The following is a 22,503-nucleotide window of genomic DNA, read 5'->3' as shown; positions in this document are numbered from 1 at the left end:
GGGCTTGTAAATTATAATACTACATTTGCTACTGCTTTTGCTACAAGTATTGCTATGACTATGATACAGTGTACTTTCTTTTGCTAATACTTCGTAGTTTTTCATTACTTTCTAAATGGAAGCATGCTACAACGTTTTCTTGTGACACGGTCACTTGGAGGAAAGGAAAAAAAAGAAAGAAAGGAACTAACTAAACAGGAAAAGGGGACAACTACATGATGTCTCTTTTTCTCAAGCATAATATTGTTTTAACCATTTGCCATTGATAGGGTCCATTAGATCCTTGCCATCCATCTGGGCCAAACGATAATACCTAGTTGTGTGTGCTTCCCTTATCACAAGGGGTTCCTCCCATTTTGGTGAGAACTTAGATGGTCTTGCCATACCTCACCTGACGTGGTCTGTTGCTTTCAGTACAAGTTGCCCTTCTGCAAACACTCTCTCTCTAGTCATCCTGCCATAAGCTTTAGTCACTCTTCATCTGTACCTGCGGCTACGTTCTTGAGCCTCTTCCCTTTTCTCATCTAGTCCCTCTAGGTTTTCACATCTTTCTGCCACGAAAATTTCCTTCTCCTTTTCTTTCTTCTATGTTTACATGACTCTTAAAAAGGGAGTCATACTTCAGTTGGGCTCATCACCTCTGTTCCGTAGACTAAAGAGAAGGATGAAAATCCTGTGGCTGACTTTGGTGAGTTTTGATGGTTTTTAGACCCCTTAAAACACAATTGGATTAACCTAGGTAATTAGCCAAGTTGTTACTTAGTCCAGTTTAACAAATCTAGGTTATCACAATCACAACGATCATATCATGTAAAGCAGCGGAAAGATAAATAATACAAAGATATGATTACCCAAGAAACCAAACCGGTAAAAACCTGGAGAGGATTTAGCCTAGTTATCCTCAAGGTAAAACTGAATCCACTATCTTGAAAGAATCGAAGTTCATACAATAAGACTTACAAGCCCTCACGCTCGACTTCTTATTGCTACCCACCAGTAGAACTTACTGACACGACCATGTGCAAGCTCCGAATCCACGGACTCCTTCTTTCTTGGATTCACCACTAGATACAAGCACACCTGCTTGTGTTTCTTTAAATTTTAATGGCAACAATTGAATTGATCATCAAGGTGTAGATAATATCTCTTCCTTGAAAACCCTAAGTTTGTGTAAAGGAAAGCTTCTCTAGATCTCACAAGAGATTTACACAAACAGCAATATGAGCAACACTAAAACGTGACTAGGGCTGAGTTGGAATTCTGCAGAAAAACGCCTCTGACCACCCAATTTTCGAATGATCGAGCCTAAGCTTCGATCGATCGAACTAGGCTGAGAAGCATAAAAGCCTTTTGCATCAACTTATTCCAACTTTACATAAATAAGACAACTTTGAGCAAGTCTAAACACGACTAAACATATTGTTTTGATCATGGTTTACCAACAATACACATTAGAGTTCTAAATACATAAAAACCTAAGTCTTTAGAAACTAACAAACTCCCCCCTTTGACAATCCGTGACAAAACACAACTAAAAGCTCAAAGTTTACAAAGAAAAGCCTTTTACAAAACAAATGCTCATAAAACAAATTCAATCCTAACTACTATCCATGAGTTGCAAGTGTAGATAGCAGCTCAATTGAATCAACCTGTATATTTCCTGAAACACTAAACAAAATGCATAACCGCATGTGTGGAAAATACAAGTAAACAAAATAAATTCTTGATTTCAATCAACACAATAAAGACATATATCAATGAATAACTCATAAATATAAATCAATAAGCAGTTGAAAAGCAAGAAACATATAAAGCAATAAAAGTAACTCCCCCTAACATGAATAACCCAACAAAAGTATGGCAAGAGCAAAAAAAAAAAATAAAATACAATGTGAAGCACCTAGATACAAATCTAAACTCCACAAGCTCCAACCAAAAACAAAACTACACTCCCCCTGAAGACAAAACTCTATAAGAGCTCAACTATGTACTCCCCCTTTTTGTGACGGGTGCCAAAGGGCAATCAAAATCCATCATCAAAAGGGAGGTGGCGGTGAAGTTCGTCTAAACTGTGCCAACTCTACGCGCAAAGCACGGATCTCATCGAGCACGTCCACCAAAATCTGTCCATGAGCCGCTTGAACGGTCAAGACATGATCCAACGTACGTCGAATGTCTGAATCATCCGAAGTAGTCGGTGGAGGAACATCAGCATCAGCAGCACCAGACATCTCAGCAGCATCAGCACCTATAGAAGAGGGAGGAGGGGGAACAGCACCAGAAGGCGCACCTCTAGGACACGTAGGATTAACTCTCAAGTGAGCAGCCCTCTGCCTAAGAAAGGTGGCACCTATGGGAGCAACAATATGAACAAGCTCACCAGAAGGGAAACCATCTAGACCAAGAAACAACAAAATCCTATGAATGAAAATAGGATGGATAAGCGCATGCCCTACGACACTCCTATGAACCTCGTTCAAAGAACGAAGGAACGGATGTGGGAAGCTGATAGACGCACTAGAAACAAAAGTGTACAAAAACACACATCGTTCTAAAGAGATGGTGTGGAGATGAGAAATAGGCCACAAAGAATGACACGTTATCTTAAAGAAAAGATAGGCAGTCTCAAAAACCTCAGCAGACGTGATCCAAGGATCAGAACCCCACTGATAGAAGACCCAGTGATGTATGACATGACAACATCTAAGGGTGGAGACTCATCATAGGGATAGTCAGGCTCCCTAACGATCGGAACCTCAAGAGCTTCAACCATTACTCGAGGAGTAATGGTGAACTCAACACCTCGTATCCAACTCCTAACAAGAGTATTGGAATCATAGACGTGGCAAGAGAGATTCGAGAAGAACTCTCTAATCAAGGTGGTCGGGGGTGGATGATCTATCTCTAATAGGGACAACCAACCTCTAGACTCAAATTTAGCCCTAATGGTTGGATCAATCTCATCTAAAATCACAGAACGCTCAGCCCAAATCTTAAGCTTACTATTCAGTTTCTCAAAGGCCTCTCTGCTTTTGTCATTCCTAAACACCTCACTCCTAGAGGGAGACTCAGAGAAGTGGAGGGGGTCCTATGGGCTCTAGTTTTCCTAGGCATGGTGCTAGGATAAGGACAAAGACACAAAGCAAGAAAAAAAAAACAAAACCAAGGGCAGATTGCAAGTTAGTACAAAAAAATAGAACAAAAATCTATATGATGCATGAACAAATTTAAATGTAGTGATGCATGACCTAATGCAATGCAATTAAGTTCAAATTTAGTTCAAGTTCACAAATTTGGCTTGAGCATAGAGTTTCTAACAAAAACCCCAAAATTTTGAAAAACCACTTGATCAATTTATAAGAAATTGATGAATTGATCATCATACAAGATAGATTTCAAAAAATAATGACCAATTACATCAATTCAACAAGCCAATTTCATCAATTGAACCAATTGGAACAAAAACCCCAAATCGGGTTCAATACAAGCCCTAGAATTTTTAATTTTTCACAAATCCCAAAATTGATCAAATTTACCATCATAGATCATGAATATATCATTGTAGCAACAAAACCCATCGATCAAATTCATAAAACAAGGCTTGATTAATCAAAAAATCCCAAATAGTGCATAGTTCGAAAATTACCCAAAAACCATGAGATAATGCATGAAAATGTGAAAATCAATGCAAAAGGAAGGGTAAAAGAGACATAACGGCTTAGGGAGAGAGAATCCTTGCAAGAAATTTGGAGGAAAACGAAAAAAAAAATCTCTGTGGAGTCTTGCCTAGTCGGAAAGAGAGAAAAAAGTTTTGAAATTTTTTGAAAAAGTGTTTTGAACAAGTCAAATTTGATTTTTTTAAAACCTGATTCATGAGTTTCGATTGATCGAAACAGACAGAGGCTCGTTAAAATTTTTTAAAACAATTTCAAAACAGTTTCGATTGATCGAAAAACAAGTTGGATCAATCGAAACTGACAGAGGCTTCCTTAGACAATTTAAAAGAATTTTGATTGATGGAAAAATAGATTGGATCAATCGAAACTGGCAGAGGCTCACAAAATTTGAGGAATAACACAGTTTTTGAAAAAAAATTTAGGAACAACTCAAAGCATTGAAATTGAGGAACAAAATGCATGAGTATGTGATGATATGATTTTCAAAAACAAGAATTGAAGCCCAATTTTCCTAAATTTAAAATTTCTTACATTCTCCATAAATTTTCAATCATCAAATCAGTTTTGCACAAAACTCAAGGTATTTGCAAACTCGGTTGGTCAGACCAAAGACACACAATAACATGTACAATGTTTAGCAAAGAGTAACTTGTGTAGTGTGTGCAACTAGCAAAAACTTGAGATACATGTGAGGTGATATGCAAATAGAAATCAATTACAAAGCCTACAAAATTCATCACATTGAATTTGAAAGAGACTATCACCTAAAGAGTTATATCATATAACTCCCACATCTCCTAGATCATAAGCTTGCAATCATGTAAGTTTCCTGAATTTGCCTCATATTGTACATACAAATTTTAATTTATTCAGAAACTTATTAAAAAGCCAGGATAATGTACACACCAATTTTAATTATGTGATTTGGCATTAAGCCTAATAGTACACACCAATTTTAAGCATTAAGCAATTAAACTGAGGCTACACCTTATGTTCTTTTTATGCATGTGCTACACTTTCTCAAGCACAAAATCTTACGATATGCACTAAGGTGTTCATGATTGGCTAGTGATTAGTGGTGAGATGGTTATTTATGCCTTTCTTTAAAAGTTCAAGTTCGACAGTCAAAGACATGTGACTTCAAGATCAAGACAAAATGATCAAAACCATAAACATCTTTCCCACACAACATGCACAACAAAGCTTCAACTAGTAAAGTGCAGTAAGTAAGCTCATCAAGGCTAAACAAGGTACAAAAGACATGTTATGTGAAAATAAATTGACCAACCTTGTTCTCAAAAACCAAGAAAATAGTGCAAAGCACAATTTACTTCCTTTTTCTTCTTCCCTTTATTTTTTTTTATTAAAAAAAAAACTAGAATGAAATGCATGAATGTAATGCAATGCAAATCCTAGAAACAAAAAAAAAAAAAAAAAAAAAAAAAAAAAAAAACACAAAACCAAAGAACAATGGTCACAAAGGGTAGAGCAATGAAGCGCAAGGACCATGTCAGAAAGACTCAATTAGTTCGAGTCTTTTGCATCGAAAACCTTTCAGATGCACCATGAGCATTGGAGTTCTTATTCACATGGGAATGATTACCAACTCTAGGATTGGAATAAAGGTTTAAAGCCTTTACCGATTCACCAATGAGTACCATAGGATCTTGTGCTTGAGGAACAGGTACTTTCGGTTTGTTTGCTCTCTTTGCAGCTTGCAACTTGTAACAGTTTGGACGTATGTGTCCAAACTTTCCACAAAAATGACAAACCCATGCAGGTTTATCATGTGACTTGTCCTTAGACAGGGTAGGCTTCTTAGGTTTAGACTCTTTCAGATCAACTCTAATCTTCCTAGATGATGAAACTTCTATGGGTTTGACAACCTCACTCATAGGGGTTTTGACAGTTTCACACACAATCTCACTCCCAGAAGGTTCAGAAGAAGAGGAAGGGACAAAATTTGTGGAATGGGGAGCAGACACAGAGATGTTTTCAACAAAACCTAATCCAGATTTGTCAGAAAGAGACTTTTGAACACTCAGCATTTGATCAAGTTTAGAACTAGCAAATCTAGCAACAGATGAATCAAGTTCCAAAGATTTAACTTTATCAAGTAATAGCATATTCTCAGTTTTCACATTGTTCAAAAGTTCATTTGCATCAAACAATTTTACAAGCAAGTTCTTCTTATCAAGCTCAAGAGATTCAATTTTCTTCAGGCCAAGTTCAACATTCATAGCATCCTTTGCAGCAATTTTGCAAAGTTTATTGTAGGCCTCTTGAAGATCTGCATCCTCAGAGAGTTCCCCATCAGAAGGGTTCTCTTCAGCAGATATGCTTTCATTTACTACAGCAGTAGCAGTGAAAGTAATGAAGTTTCCATCCTCGTCACAATCAGACTCATTATCAGAAACTTCACCATCACTAAGGGTTACAGCCATAGCCTTACCCTTAGACTTCAAATAGGTAGGACATTTAGATTTCATGTGACCATAACCTTGACATCCAAAACACTGAGGACCCATAGAATTATTTGAAGATTGACCTACTTTTTCTCTAGGTTTATCATTATTGTTAACCTTAGTGGGATCATTCTTCCTAAAGTTTCTAGATTCAACAGTGTTCGTACCTCTTGCCTTTCTGTTACTATTCCTGAGAAAGTTTCTAAAGTTCTTGGCAAGGTAAGCAATCTCTGTAGTAGAGAGCTCATCATCAAATCCACCAACCTCAACATCATCAACTGACTTAAGAGCCATTGATTGGGATTTGTTAGTTTTAGGTAGGTCCAACTCATAAGATTGAAGTGATCCTACAAGTTCATCAACAGGGATGGAGTCCACATCCTTGCTCTCAGTAATGGCAGTCACCTTGGGTCTAAAGTCTTCAGTTAATGATCTAAGAATCTTCCTAACAATTTTAGGTTGATCATAGATTTCACCCAAGTTAAAAGCAGAATTAACAATATCATTCAGTTTGGCATAGAATTCATCAAACGATTCATCATCAAACATCCTAATGCTTTCAAATTTTGAAGTTAACTGCTGCAATTTATTGATTTTGACAACCTTTGTGCCTTCATGCACAGTTTGGAGGATATTCCAAGCAGTATGAGCAACCTCAACATTAGAGATTCTCTTAAATTCTCCATAGAAACAGCGTTAAAGATAGCGTTCATAGAATTGCTATTGAACGCGACTGCTTCTTTTTAAGAAGTTTGCCACTCACTAATAGGAGTAGTGGGCTTCTCCCATCCGTATTCAACGGAGTTCCAGACTCTCTCATCAATTGATTTCAGAAATGCTTTCATCCTTACTTTCCAATAAGTATAATTATTCCCATCAAAGTGAGGAGGAATAACAAGAGAGTGTCCGTGTTCCATGACAACAGGGGTCAAGGATCAGCTCAATGATCAAAAGATCAACAACAAGAGAGCAACCCGCTCTGATACCACTTGATAATTTTTAGACCCCTTAAAACACAATTGGATTAACCTGGGTAATTAGCCAAGTTGTTACTTAGTCCAATTTAACAAATCTAGGTTATCATAATCACAACGATCATATCATGTAAAGCAGCAGAAAGATAAATAACACAAAGATATGATCACCCAGGAAACCAATCCGGTAAAAACCTAGGGATGATTTAACCTAGCTATCCTCAAGGTAAACTTGAATCCACTATCTTGAAAGAATTGAAGTTCATACAATAAGACTTACAAGCCCCCACGCTCGACTTCTTATTGCTACCCATCAGTAGAACTTACTAACACGATCACGTGCAAGCTCCGAATCCACGGACTCCTTCTTTCTTGGATTCACCACCAGATACAAGCACACCTGCTTGTGTTTCTTTAAACTTCAATGGCAACAACTGAATTGATCATCAAGGTGTAGATAATATCTCCTCCTTGAAAACCCTAAGTTTGTGTAAAGGAAAGCTCCTCTAGATCTTATAAGAGATTTACACAAACAGCAATATGAGCAACACTAAAACGTGACTAGGGTTTGCCTTTTATACTTAGGACAAATTAGAAAACCCTAAATGTTTTAAACAAACTAGGGCTGAGTTGGAATTCTGCAGAAAAACGCCTCTGACCTGATTTTCGATTGATCGAGCCTAAGCTTCGATCGATCGAACCAGGCCGAGAAGCATAAAAGCCTTCTACATCAACTTATTCCAACTTTACAAAAATGAGACAACTTTGAGCAAGTCTAAACACGACTAAACATATTGTTTTGATCATGGTTTGCCAACAATACACATTAGAGTTTTAAATACATAAAAACCTAAGTCTTTAGAACCTAACAAGTTTCGATAGGCCTAAAGGGCGTCTGGTAAGTGCGTCGCCTATCCTTAGTATATTCCTGGTTCATCTTGCTGATAATCTTTATGAAAGTCTTGTTTGTCGCCTCTGCCTGCCCATTCACTTGAGGGTAATAGGGTGATGACCGATGGTGCTTGATTTTGTGGAACTCTAATGTCTTTCTCACCTCACTGTTGACAAAGGGCGTGCCATTGTAACTGATGATTCTATGAGGTACTCCGAACCTGACAATTATGTTTTCTTTGATAAAATTTGCCACTACCTCTCATGTGGCTTTATGGAGTGGTATTGCTTCCACCCATTTGGTAAAGTACTCCATATCCACTAGGATCCATATGTACCCACGTGATGGTGGATTAATTGGTCCCACCAAATCAAGCCCCCAAGTGTGAAAGGGCCATGGGGTGACCATGCTATGCAAGTTCTGTGGGTGAGTGTGAATTAGGTTGGCTTGTACTTGGCAGCTGTGGCATTTCTTCACAAATTCTGTTGTGTCTCTCTTCATAGTGGGCCAGTAATAACCCATCTATAGCAGACATCTATACAACTTTTTCTTTCCTTGGTGCTCCTCGCATTCTCCTGCGTGTACCTCCTTTATAATTTTCCCCGCTTCTTCGGGTCCCAAACATTGTAACGGGTCTCCATCATATCCTTTCTTGAGAAGGAATCCTTCATGCAAGAAGTAGCGTACTGCCAACCTTTTAAGCTTATATCTTTCACTATGATTCTGCGGCAGGATACCTTTTGCTAGATATTGCACATATGGGTTCCTCCAATCTTCGCTGGTGAAGACAGGTAGCTTTCCTTCTTGTCTGTTGCGAGTTGACAGACCTTGCATCGGGTCTGGACTTGTTCCACATCCTTACCCATGCTTGGCCAATAGAAACCTGCCCTCTGGAGTCTACGGTAAAGATTGACTTCTCCGCAGAACCCACAGGTTCTATCATGTACTTCCCTCAATTTTCTTTGGGCTTCCTCTTGCCCTACACATCTTGACATTCTGCGGTACAATTCTCCTTTTACCAGGGTGTAGTCTTTCAACGCCTTCAATTCTGCCATATCTTCTTCCTTTGTTAAGGCTTCCCTTATGGGAATCCTCTAATCCTCTTCGCATCTTTCTTCTTGGAATCTTTCCTTTAGCGTTTCAATGATGGATTCCTTTCACTTGTTGACTTCTACCCTGGTGTTGCTTCCTTCAAATGCTAATGTGGCCAACGCGTCTGCATACCGATTTTTTCTCCTCAAAGCGTGCTCAATATTAAACGTTGAGAATTTTTCCTCCATTTTCTGGGCCATTGTCCGGTATGGGGCTAAGCTAGGCTCCTTCAAAGAGAAACTTCTTTTGGCCTAGCAGACCACTAGATTGGAGTCACCGATTATCTTTAAATGTTTGACTTCCATTTTAAGGGTTATAGCTAGCCCAGTAAGGTAAGCCTCGTATTCTATGGTATTGTTTAAGCAAGGAAATTCCAACTTGAATGAGAGCGCTATGACTTTGTCCCCTTCATGATATAGGACTATTCCCACGCCTCTCGAGTGGGCAGTCGAAGATTCGTCAAACTTCATTACCCATTACTCTTTGATTACTTCTACTGTAGCTACCTCCCTTAGAAATGCGTCGTCCAGTAGGAATTCCTCTTCTCTTGGGAATTGTGCCAATAAGTCTACTATAGCTTGACTCTTTACTGCTTTAGGTGTTCTCACCTTCAAATCATACTGTGACAATTGTAACACTGGGATATCCTTCCAGAGAGGATTGGCTACTGCAATAGAGCCTTAATCGCGTGGGACTTCGTCATCAGCCATACCTCGTAGGCTAGGAAGTAATGGCATAGCCTTTGTGTTGCATATACTATTGCCAAGCATGCTCTTTCTGCCCTGAGATAGCGAGTCTTCGCAACCTTTAAAGCGTGGCTTATGTAGTAGAACGGTTGCTCAACACCGCTTCCATCTTTTTGGGCGATTAACGTGCCTATGGCATACGAGTTGGTGGCTAAGTAAAGCAGTAGCAGCCTTTTATGGATTGGGGCTCGTATCATAGGAAGGTTAGTCATAACCTGCTGTAACCTTCTAAAGGCTGTCTACTGTGCCTCTCCCTACTCTAAACTTTGCCCCTTTTTAAGTAACTTTGCGAAAGCCGAAGTGATTGACACTAAGCCTAGGATGAATCTTCAAATGTATGAGGCTTTCCCCAGAAAACTCTTTAGTTCCTTCACCATGGCAGGTGGCTTTATGGTTGCTATGGCTATGGCTTTGACATCTATTCCTCTGCTGTGGACTAGGAATCCCAAAAATTCCCCAAAAGACACTCCAAAGGCATACTTGAGAGGATTCATTCTTAGCTTGAAGGTCCGGCATCTTTCAAACACTTTTCTCAATACTTTGACATGATTTTCTCGCTTTTTTGACTTCATAACTATGTCGTCCATATAGTCTTCTAGCTCACGGTGCATCATGTCGTGGAATATGGCAGTCATGGTATGTTGGTACGTTGTGCCCGCGTTCTTTAACCTGAAAGGCATCAAAATGTAATAGAAATTGCCTATGGGAGTCCTGAAAGTAGTTTTCTCCGTGTCCTTTGGCACCATTCAAATCTGATTGTATCCACTAAATTTGTCCATGAAGGAAAACATGGCGTTTCCTACTACAGAGTCTATCAACAGGTCCATGTTTGGCAGTGGAAATTCGTCTTTCGGGTAGGCCCGGTTGAAGTTCCTGAAGTCTACACAGCACCTTATCTACCCATTCTTCTTCCTTACTGGTACAATATTAGACTACCACCATGGGTGCTGGATGGGCTTAATAAAACCAGCCGCCAATAGCTTTTGCACCTGCTTTACTATCTGCTCTTCTATTTTGGTGTGGAACACTCTGGCAAGCCAAGCCATCGGCTTAGCCTCAAGGTCTATGTTGAGCGTATGCACCACCAGCTCGGGGTCCAACCCGGGCATCTCGCTGTAGTCCCATGTGAAGACATCCTTGAATTCTTTCAGCAATAGTACTAATTTTGACTTTTCTTCCTTTAAATAGTTTTGAACTAATTGAGATGGGTTTTTAGTTCCTATGGATTAGTTCCCAGGTCAACTTCTTCCAATCCTTCTTCTGCTGCTACCTATATATCCTATTCTGCTGTAATTCCCTCCTCTTTCTTCGTATCGCTTTCTTCGTATTGCTTTCTTCTTCTGAACTTTCTTGAACCATGCAACACACCAAACTTTTATGCTACGGTCCTTGTCCGGGGCCCCCTTGCATATCGCATGTGGGCCCCATGCACCTTCATAACTTGTAGATGATTCTACCATCAAGGGTTCGAACCCTTACGCATTGTGGTGCATCGTCTAATTCCAAAGTGGGCGCTTCTTTCCTTTTCTTTGTCTGCGTTAATAGTCTCCTTAGATCGGGCTCTGGGTCATCTTGAACATCTTTCCACCTAGGCACAATGGTGCCTTGTGGTTTTAACACTGAGCTTTCCCCAGATGGCACCCATTTATCATAAAACATAGTTTCTACCAGATGAGCCTCCGCTTGTTAGAAGGGTGACGGGTTTGCCGCTATTCGTATCATCCTGCCATTCAACCTTCCTTTTATGCACTAATGATAAGTGGATGGGACCAATCGGTGCTTATGCAACCACGGTCTTCCCAATAGCACATGGTATGAGACCTCTATTTTCACCACGTGGAAGTGGGCCAAAGAGGCTATTGGTCCCACTTTCAACCACAACTGGATATGGCCTGCGATATATTCGCCTCTTCCCCAAAATTCTGTTACTTTCATTAGGCATCCCTGAATCTTTCTCTCTAAAATTCCTGCTGCTTATAATGTACTTAGCGGGATAAGGTTCACGAAAGCGCCCGTATCCACCAAGGCTCTCTTGATGGGTATTTGATTTATGGATGCTGCCAAGTAGAGAGGTCTCCTATGATCTGAATACCCCACTTCCATATCTTCATCACTGAAAGTGATCTCATTCACCTCCTGTAAGAGGGCCTTGTCATCTGTGGCTTATGCCATTAAGCACTCTATTCCTGCCCCTGAGGCAAGGCTCACCAAAGCCTCTGTGGCAATCCTTCATTCGTTTGCTGTGAGCCCCAACTGATCAAATAAGTTCTTGAACCTGGAACTTTTTTGCAAGATGGTAATTGCTGCAGCAGGCAGGGTTGGTCCTGCCATGTTATTATTTGACTTGTGCTTGCTGGGCCTCTTTTGGGCCTGTTGTATGCTTTCCTTCTAATTAATTCCAGTAGCCCAGTACTATTATTGGGCTTGTACTCATGCTACTTTGGGCTTCCTTGGCCCATTTCATCGCTTTCGAGCTTGGCCCATTTTATTTTTTTGGGCATCCTTAGCCCGTTTCATTTCCTTGGGCATCCCTGGCCCATTCAAATCCTTCATTCCCATGGGCTTTTTCTAAGTCTTTTGAGTTTCCTCGGCCCAAGTTACCATATCCTTTACTTTTGGGGCTTATAGGCTTTTCCACCAACCCCTATTTATTTAGTTCCTTCCTTTCGGCCCATCCTTGCTTACTTTCCATTTCTCATAATGCCCATAGGTTTGCTACTTCTTTCTTTGGGCTTCTTTGGGCCCGCTTGCTTTCTTTGAGGCCCTTTTGCTATTTTATAGGCCTATGGTTCATTATTCCTGGCATTCGGGCTTAATGGTTTCATTCTCAATTTGCTAATTCTTCTTCTTTATTCCCTCCCATATTGTTGGGGTTCTTCCTATTATTGGACCTCCTTACCAAAGTGGGCATCAACATTTTGTAAGGAAAGTAAAATCAAAACTTGACAAATAATTATTGGTAGAACATAGAGTGGTACAGAAGATTTGTATTCATCCAAATCTTCTTCCTTACATAGCATGAATACTAACTCTCACATTAATTTAACAACAAATAAATAATTTATATAGAATTGTTAAACACAAATTGATGAAGATATGAATTTGTTAGTCTCGTAATTTATTTCACATTAACCTAATAATTTTTGGAAATACAGTGTACCTTCTCTTATTTGCATTATTGCACATAAATTATAGTCATGGCTGTATATGCATGTAGATTTGTTCTCGGGAATAATAGGTGCCGTATGATTGTTTGTTTGACATTGATATGTTCAGTGAACGGGAATTGTGTTTATGTATGAAAACATTGAAAAGGCATTCCATTTGTGCATATAAACTGCAGCCATGTCCTAGGTTTGGTAATTCCCCTGTCTGCCCGCTGTCTTTTTTCTTTTTTCTTTTTTTTATTTTTATTTTTTTTATTTTTTTATTTTTTATTTTTTTAATTTTTTTAATTTTTTTAAACTATCAATGTTAAAGATACTACAAATTCTATCTTATAAACTTTCACAGTTTACATAATGCAATTTGCTCCTATAACATCACAAAATTGCAATAGTTAGGGTCTGTTTGATAAGAGTATTTTGAAAAGACATTCCATCTGTGCATGTAAATTACAGCCATGTCCTAGGTTTGCTTTTTGTAATTCCCCTATCTGCCCGCTGTCTTTTTATTTTATTATTTTTTATATATATAATTTTTTTTTAAACTATCAATGATAAAGATACTACAAATTTTATTTTTACATAATGCAATTTGCTCCTATAACATTTGAATACACAAAATTGCAATAGTTAGGGTCTGTATGGTAAAAGCATTTAAATATAGTTTTTTGTTTTTCAATTCATAAAATGATAGGTCCCACACTTGAATTTATTATTTGGCTAATATTTTCTAAATACAGTTTTTAAAAAAACTGTATCCTATTTTTTTGGTTTAGAACAGGATTTTAAAAATGGCTAAGGGGTGTTTTCAAGATTCAAAAAATGTTTTTAATGACATAGTTGTAAATAAATTGAAAATAGTGGACTCCACATATTTGTCCAAATTATTTTATCTCTTAAATTAAGGAGCTTATCTTCTTTTTTTTTTTTTTTGGGTTAAAAAATGGGGGCCTTTATGGTTGTATTTTGCCCCCGGGTAGGGCGTCGGGCTGGGGTCAAGCTCAAGCCGTTCTGTCCAGTCCATGTGAGGGAGCTACCCTCACCAAGGATGCCCACTAACATGAGCCCGCTGGCAGCGGGAATCGAACTTGGGCTGGTTAGGCAGAGTGAACGAACCTTACCAGCTGAGCCAAGCCCTCGTTGGCAAGGAGCTTATCTTTATCACTATAAGAATTTTCACCATTCAATTTTGAAACCAAGCTCTATTCCCTTATCATTATCTACACAAAAAAAGTAATCTAAAGATTCTACACATTACTTTTTGTAAATATTATTTTGAAAAAAATCTCAAAAAATAGAAATGGTCTCCTAAACAATTATTTTTTGTTTTTAGTATTTAAAAATTGTTCTTAAAAGTGGGAGCCAAACACGTAAAATATGAAAATTATTATTTGAAAACTAGTTTCAAGTTCAATTTTTTGAAAATTATTTTTATATTGTTTTGAAAACAAAAACAAAAATCCTTCTACTAATTAGGCCCTTAGAAATATTTTTTTTAATTTTTATATTTCCGCTAATGAGGGTGCCACTTCAAGCATTTAATAATTTATGTATAGTCCTCTCATCACACACACAAATAATTATATAAAGAAATCCTTTTGGATTGAATCTAAGATTCTAGCTAGAGGTTTTATATGGTAATAACTGCTTCATTTGACACCCTAAAATATTCTAATCTCTATATTAATATCCTATGCTATACAATTAACGATCTTTTCCATATGACAAGTACTTACACTCTTATTAATTATTAAAAAAAAATTATCTTATTTACAGTTTTACTTTATATATGCCATTGAAAAATTATTGTGACGAGTGCCTTTTATGCTGGGATGATGTGTGTAAGACCTACTATTATTAGAAACACATGTTATAATATCTGTGAAACCCAAATCTTAGCCATTAGAAACAAGAGATTTACGGAAGTCTTCCCCCCTAGTGAGTGTAAAACATTCAAAATCAATTATTATTTCAAGGTTTTGAAACTTTTCTCAAAATAGAGAATTATAAATGCTTTTATATGAAAGTGGAACCTTTATGTCATTGTTTCACTTTCTTGTAGTCAATAATGTAATTTTCTCCAACTTAACTTATCCATTTCACCAGGAAAGGAGGAAGACATTAGTGGATGACTATGCTGAAAAAAAAAAAAACGCACACACACACACACAACTTGAGCTGCTTTTTCCAAACAAAAAGTTAAAAACGAGAAAGAAAACTATTTTTTGAAGGAGAAAATCTTGGAAAGTTGGATTACTAGTATTTTTAATTCCCACCATCCATCATAATGTCAAGTTGTTCCCATTCTACTCTCTTTTTTCTTGTAAGAAAATTAGAGGGGTTTTGTTTATTTATTTCTCTTAATCATGACTAGATAGAGAGAAATGCTAGCCAGAACACTTTAGACAATATGGTGTAAGAGTTAAAACTCTATGATTAAAAATTGATCACTTTTGACTGATGCATGATTACACCCATTTAGTTATGGATTGTTACCAAACTTGAGGCAAAAGATGGATTTCAGCATCAAAATTATAATTTGAAAAAATTTTCATTTTAAATCCTATAATTTAGAAAGTAACAAATGAAATCCTATTATTTCAAAAGTAGTAAATTAAATCCTGAAGTTTTTAAAATAACAAATTAAAGTTATAGTTTCAAAACGAACAAATTAAATCCCAAGGTTTTAAAAACTAACAATTTAAGCCTCAACCTATTTAAGTGGAACAACATTTTGTTTTGAGTTCATATAGGCTTAGGGTTTAAGTTGTTACCCTGTCAACTTAGGGTTTAATTTATACTTAAAATATTATAAAGTTTAATTAATTAATTTGTTACTTCTTTAAATTTCAAGATTTAGATTGTTACTTTTAAAACTACAGGTTTAATTTATCACGTTTGTAAATTAAGTTTAAAATGTAAATTTCTTCTTATTATTTAAAAAAAAAAAAAAAAAAAAAACAAGGATCTCTTCCCTCTTTCCTTCTCTTTTTTAGTAGAATAGCATCTAATTTGGTTGCTCCACTTTGTGGAAAGAAAAAGAAGGCAGAAGAAAGAGAGGAGATTAATATATCCTATCAACTATAAAGTCAAATATAGACCAAAGTGTATATACGACCTTCTATCTTGATTCTTGAGCACATGTAAACTGGAAAAGCATTACGAGTGCTGGTTTAAATTATCATGTTATTCCTCATTGATCGCTAAGCACTGACGTTTCCTCACATTACTTTTCTAGAAAAATGATGTGGGATGCAGAAGCGTTAAGAAGCATAACACATCTACCTCTAGAAAGCAAGAAATAAAACACATAGGGTCCTAGAATCCACAAGGAGAAAGGGTCTAGAATCCACCAAAAAATAGAAAGACAAAAGTCCGAATTTTATTGATTGAATAATTGTTCCAAAAACGTGGACAGACTTAGGGGCTTATTTAAGGGCTCCGTAAAACTTGGCAAACAAGAAAATATAATATAAAATAACTCTTAATTGATACCTAATTATAATAGGAATCAAATTTGACCTAAAAAACATTAAATGCACCTAAAAACAAGGAAGTAATAACCCTAAACCTAAAATAACGTTTTTTGCATAAAAAATATCAAAATTAAATAATTACGAAAATTAAATTGTAGATTCGGTCCTACATCAGACCCCTCCACTTGAAACAAACTGGTCCTCGAATTCATCTTTGAAATCTGAAATCTTCCATGCCATGAGAACAAATACTTTGAATACTTCATCTTCCTTGCCTTCTTGCCAAACTTGAAAGTCATAAATTGAGCAACTTAAACTTCTTGTCCCTTGATTTTCATGCAATTGACAATATTCACCAAATAGGAGTCAATAATCACATAAAATCTTTCCACCTCAATAAAATCAATAAACTTTGTTTCGGTGTCTCTCACCAAAAAACTTGAAATTATCTTATAAGGCCTATATGAAATTTGCTTACCAATAGGTTACTTATGAGCTATGTCTCCGCGACAGTTATCCCTATTATTTCCATGCTCCAGCAATAGCATCCTAGCAAAGATATTTATGAGTGTTAGTTGTACGTCACGTAATACTTGCTAAAGCCACCATACTAGGATAAGTTAAGGCTCTGTTACCAATTGATGCGGGATGCGGAAGTGTCAAGAAGCAGAATACATCTACCCGTTTGCTTCTGAAAATAACACAAATCCATGAGGGGTCCTTGAATCCACAAGAAGAAATGGTCTGGAATCCACCAGAAAATAGAAAGACAAAAGTTTGAATTTTATTGATTAAATAATTGTTCCAAAAACGTATACAGACTTAGAGGCCTATTTAAGGACTCCGTAAAACTTGATAAATAAGAAAATATAATGTAAAATAACTCCTAATTGATACCTAATTATAAAAGGAATCAAATTTGACCTAAAAATCATTATATGCACCTAAAAATAAGGAAATAATAACCCTAAACCTTAAATAACTTTTTTTACATAAAAATATCAAAATTAAATAATTACAAAAATTAAATTGTAGATTCTGTCATCAAAAAGCTTTATACTAGTGCTTGTTAAATTACATATAAAGAATCACTGGATGAGGCAGAAGAAAATTCTATAAAATTAATAATTTGGCTATAGTTTGTGCAAGCGACAATGTCAAGTAGAATATATATCATTATCATATAGAAAATTTTTAGTGTTGCATCAAAATAAGCATATTTCTGTGGAAAGTAAGTATCACTGATATATATCTGTGTGGAAAGTAAGGGGTTGTTTGGATTTTTTTTTCATCACTCATCACTCCTCACTCAATTTTCATCACTCATCATTCATTATTCATCACTCATCACTTATCACTCAAAATACTCCAATTTTCTATACCCCACTCGTTTGGCACATGTTTTTAGTTTCTCATCACTCAATTTTTTCTACTTTTTGTAGGACCCATACCTGAGCACCATGTCAAGCATTCCTGTTAGCCTACCCGACTCACACCATTTCATTTTGCCACCACCATAATCACAGTGAAGTGCAACCAAAGAAGTACAAACAACAAAAACTCTCATCAATACAAATTCCCCCAAACCCAAAAGCCATTTTCCTACTCTAAAAATATGCAGCAGCAAATCAAAACTCCATTCATACTTATTTATGATACACCACCAAATCAAAAAAAAAAAAAAAAAAAAAAAAAAACCTATGTAGAAAAATAGCAAGACCCATCTCTCACACAATCATTTTAATCAAAACACAAACCCAGCAAAGCCGGATCAACGACAAACACAAACACAATCATTTCATAGATCCCTTTTTTCCTCTTTTGGATCGATGACAAAGCCGGATCGAGTCATCGGATGGGTCGGCGTGGGAAGGGTGAAGGACAAAGAGAGATGGGTCGGCGTGTGAGTTGTCCGTCGGATGGGTTGGCGTGAGTCGGCGTCAGATCGAATAAGAGAGGCCGTGGATGGGGAGGGCTCAGATTCTTTTGTCTTTGGGTGAGATTTTGCTCTAAAGAAGAACAAAAAGAAGAACAGATAAAGAAGAAGAGACAAAGAAAGAAAAGTGGAGAAGAAAGAAAAGAGAGAGTGACCGGTGGGAGAGAGAAGGGAGCCTCACGTGTATTGCTTTGACCGTGGGCAGTGGCGACGCCACGTTATTTATATATAATAATTTAAATTTTTTTATTTGTTTACCCTTAAAAAATAAAATAGGAACACCCTCAAGCAAAATCAGGAACACTCTCAAAAAAATTTATGCCAAACAAATTTTGAACTAAAATCTTAAAAAAAAAAAAAAAAAAAAAAAAAAAAAAAAAAAAAAAACAACTTATGCCGGCCAAATCCAAACGTATAACTTTCAGCCCTAAAAAATAAAAAATAAAAAAATTGTAAAACCTTATGATTTTACAGAACAAATTTGTTTGGATTTTATAGAGCAAGCCTAAAAAAAAAGCCCAATATGCAACATCAATCCTAAACAAATACCCAAAGGCCCAACCTAAACGTATTCTTAAAAAAAAAAAAAAAAACCAATACGAATACTCATCCGCCTCAATCATCAAATGGTAATGCTAAAGCAAAACCTAAAATTAGAAACCCTAAAGGAAAAAACCTCATCAAGGATAACGCCTTACGCCTCCGCCAGTTTGCCTGAAACCTCATCATCAAGCACATAGGCGTGACGTGGCGACGGCACCTCCGCCTAAAACTCGAGCAACAAAGCTTGGAAATGCATCGGAGATCGAAGATCAGAGATCAGTCCGATCGGATCAGAGCTTGCAACGCCGACTGAGAGAGAGAGAGCTCAGTGTATGCGACACCGATTGAATTAGAGCTTGCGATGCCTCAAGGTATTTTACACTTTACTTCTCTGTTCTCTCTCTTAATCTTTGAGTTTTGTTGTGGATTGTGGTGTGGACTGTGGTCTGAGATTGAGGGAGAGAGAGCTCTCTTTCTTTTTGAACTGATTCTCTCTTAAGTCTTTATAATTATTCAATTTATTTGCCCCTGTTTTTTTTTACTTTATCCGTAGGTGTGTTACTGTGTTGGTCAGTTGGTGTTGGTGAGTTTGTCTTTTAGTGTATTGTGATTTGTGACTTGCTGTTAAGAAACACCAATTTATTTGCCCTTGTTTTTTTTTTTTTTTTGACTTTATCCATGGGTGTGTGCACACATGATCACTTGCTATTAAGAAACACCAATTTATTTGCCCCTGTTTTTTTTTTTTTTTTTTTTTTACTTTATCCGTGGGTGTGTGCACACATGAGGTGTGTGCTAGCGTGTGCTAATGCACAATAAATTGTGTGCTAGACGGCTAGTAATTATTAAAAAAAATTAATGAAGCAACTAAATACTAAATAATTAATAATTCAATTAACTAATACATTATAAAAGACAAACAAATTAAATTATTTTAGGCTAAATAACAATTAATAATTTAATAATTAATGAAACAATAGTACAACAAATTATAGTTTATAAAAGACAAACAAATTAATGAAACAACTAAACAACAATAATTAATAATTTTATTAATATTTCAAATGAACTTATAATTTTATTAATGAAACAACTAAACAACAAATTATAGTTTATAATTTTTTTTTTTAAGCACAAACTTCATGCCGGCCAAATCTTGAATTTCGGCCGGTATTTATTGAAATATCTCGAAACACCCGAAATAGACCAAAATGACCGGAAATTTTTTCAAAGTGGAATAGGAACACCCTGGACAAAATTCCTGGAGTCGCCACTAACCGTGGGACCCAGTATGTAGTTTTAATTACAAAAATGTCATTGAAAACAGAGTTATGGAAACTGAAAACACCTAAAATGTGCTTTCAGTTTCCATAACTCATCACTCAAAAATCAGAGAATTAAGTGATGGAAACAAAAACCAGATGGACTTCTCAACTATGGGTCCCACCATTTTTGAGTTATGAGTTATGGAAACAGAGTTATGAGTTATGGAAACAGCAAATCCAGACAGCCTCTAAGTATCACTGAGATTATTGTGTTATTAGGATCGGGAGCAGCATTAATTGGTACACATTAGCAATTTAGCATACCCACGGTGAGACACAGAATTGACTTTGCACTTCAATCATGGATATGTAGCTTGCTAGGTTGGAGTGTGAAAAACAATGTTGTAATCTTATAAGTTTGGACAAGGTGCTGGCAATGAATAATATAATATTTCATAATTTAAGTTCGCATAATTCACATTTAAAAATTGATGCAAAATGAAATTTTAGTTATATTTCAGCGTAAAGCGACTATATAGTGACTGTAAATTCAACTTCAAACTTTGTCTTCACATCTAAAAGACAAGAATTAGGTTGTATCTTCTTCTTGTTAATTTCTAAGTTTGGATGACGAGAAATATTCTTGATGTAGACCAGTTGCAATTTATTTTTCTTTCACAATTCTCTCTCTTCCTAGCTACTAGTGGCTAGCTAGGCTGTTTTCTCAAAATACATTTGCGTGCACTCTTTTATACTATTGAATGGATACAAAAGAAGAGTACCATGCTTTCATTGTTGAAGTCCAGTTCACGTAATTAGTAACATAAAATATTTAGGGCCCGTTTGGTTATAGTGTTCAAAAATTGTTGTTTAAAAAATGTTATTGAAATACATGTTTTTAGTGTTTATAAAACAAAAAAATGTGTTTGGTATCATGGTTTAAATTACATGTTTCAGTGTTCAAAAATATAAAATATGTGTTTGGTATGTGTGTGTTAGATGGTAAAAAAAAGCTGAACAAAGTACAAAATAAATATTTTTTAAATCAGCAAAGTACAAAATAAATATAAAATATTTTTTAAATGCTACTGGGTTGCTGTCCTGCCTGTCTGTGTGGGTGAGAGAGTAGTTTTTGTTGACCGGTGGACCCATTCTTTCAAAAAGCTGACAGGTGAACCCATACTACTGTTCAATCTAATTACGAAAGTGCCACTCAGCACTAGTTTTTGTTGTTTAAAATCAGCCTGAAGGTGATTTCAAAAACCATTGTTTTAAACATATGTTTTGAACAATATTTTTCAAACACCCCTGTTTTGGAATGGTCTACCAAACATATTTTTTTTATTTTTGAACAATAATGTTCAGTGTTTAAACACTAAACAATATATTTGAAAAGTGATCAAAGCAAAACGGACATAATTATTCAATAGTTGCTTTTTTATTTTTTTGAGAAACTTATTCAATAGTAGCTGATTGCTTAATAATTAAACTCAGCGTTGATTATAGTTTTACATTCTTTAAGATTTAAGAAGAAAAAACTATTTATTAATTTTGTAGAACGGTGACTTATCCAAGTCTTCAATATTTTAATATAATTTACTAGCTTTATATTCTTCAATTATTCATACACATAATATAATGTGCACATTCATGCATTATGAGACTGGTTAGAGACAAGTACATTACACACAAAAAACACAATTCAACAGCAAAGGGTCATAAAGGCAACTATCAAACACAATAATTGTCATTCGGATGAATGCAAATCCTAATTAGGTGCCTTAATTAGTTAGTTGTCCCTCTTTGCCCTATGGGATAAAGCCTTATATCCGTGAAAAGGTCACTGCCTTATTACCATTATTATTATTTAAATGCTATGTATATGTCAGCTTTTGACCCGACTGAAAGTATGACAAATGAAATTTAGAACTTCTAAATTTACGACATGTCTTTTAAAGTATACAATGTGGTTGATATCTTTTTTCTTAAACAATAATTGACATATCACTTTTGAAACTATTGATATCACTTTTGCTATACATCAATATCATAGTATATCATCTCAACAATTGTAAATTTTGTGTGTGTGTATGTATATTGTGCATGATTGTGGTTTTTTAAAAAATAAAATAAAATCTTATTTTGAGGATCAAGAGACCCCTTAAATAACCTTATTTATCAAGGGTTGTAAATGTAAATCTTTTAAACCTTGGTAAAAGGTTATTTAAGGGTCTCTTGACCCTCAAAATAAGATTAGAGCACTTGTTTTGAGG

General features: G+C 36.1%; 1 long non-coding RNA gene across 2 annotated transcripts; it reads right to left on the bottom strand.

The window, feature by feature from the left end:
• Nucleotides 1–16,391: 16,391 nt before the first annotated feature.
• LOC126709255 (uncharacterized) lies at nucleotides 16,392–19,460 on the bottom strand. 2 transcript variants are annotated; one of them, XR_007649351.1, is made up of 4 exons: nucleotides 19,099–19,460; nucleotides 17,122–17,177; nucleotides 16,965–17,035; nucleotides 16,392–16,812 (listed from the first exon to the last, which is right to left on the bottom strand). It is a non-coding gene; the product is annotated as an uncharacterized LOC126709255 (long non-coding RNA). The 2 variants fall into 2 exon arrangements; XR_007649350.1 differs by lacking the exon at nucleotides 19,099–19,460 and having other exon boundaries at nucleotides 17,122–18,166.
• Between the last annotated feature and the right edge of the window lie 3,043 nt (nucleotides 19,461–22,503).

The sequence above is a fragment of the Quercus robur genome, chromosome 12 (assembly GCF_932294415.1).
Source record: "Quercus robur chromosome 12, dhQueRobu3.1, whole genome shotgun sequence".
NCBI classification, from domain to species: domain Eukaryota; kingdom Viridiplantae; phylum Streptophyta; class Magnoliopsida; order Fagales; family Fagaceae; genus Quercus; species Quercus robur.
The sequence above is the reverse complement of the archived record's forward strand: the minus strand, read 5'-3'. Positions and strand labels throughout refer to the sequence as shown.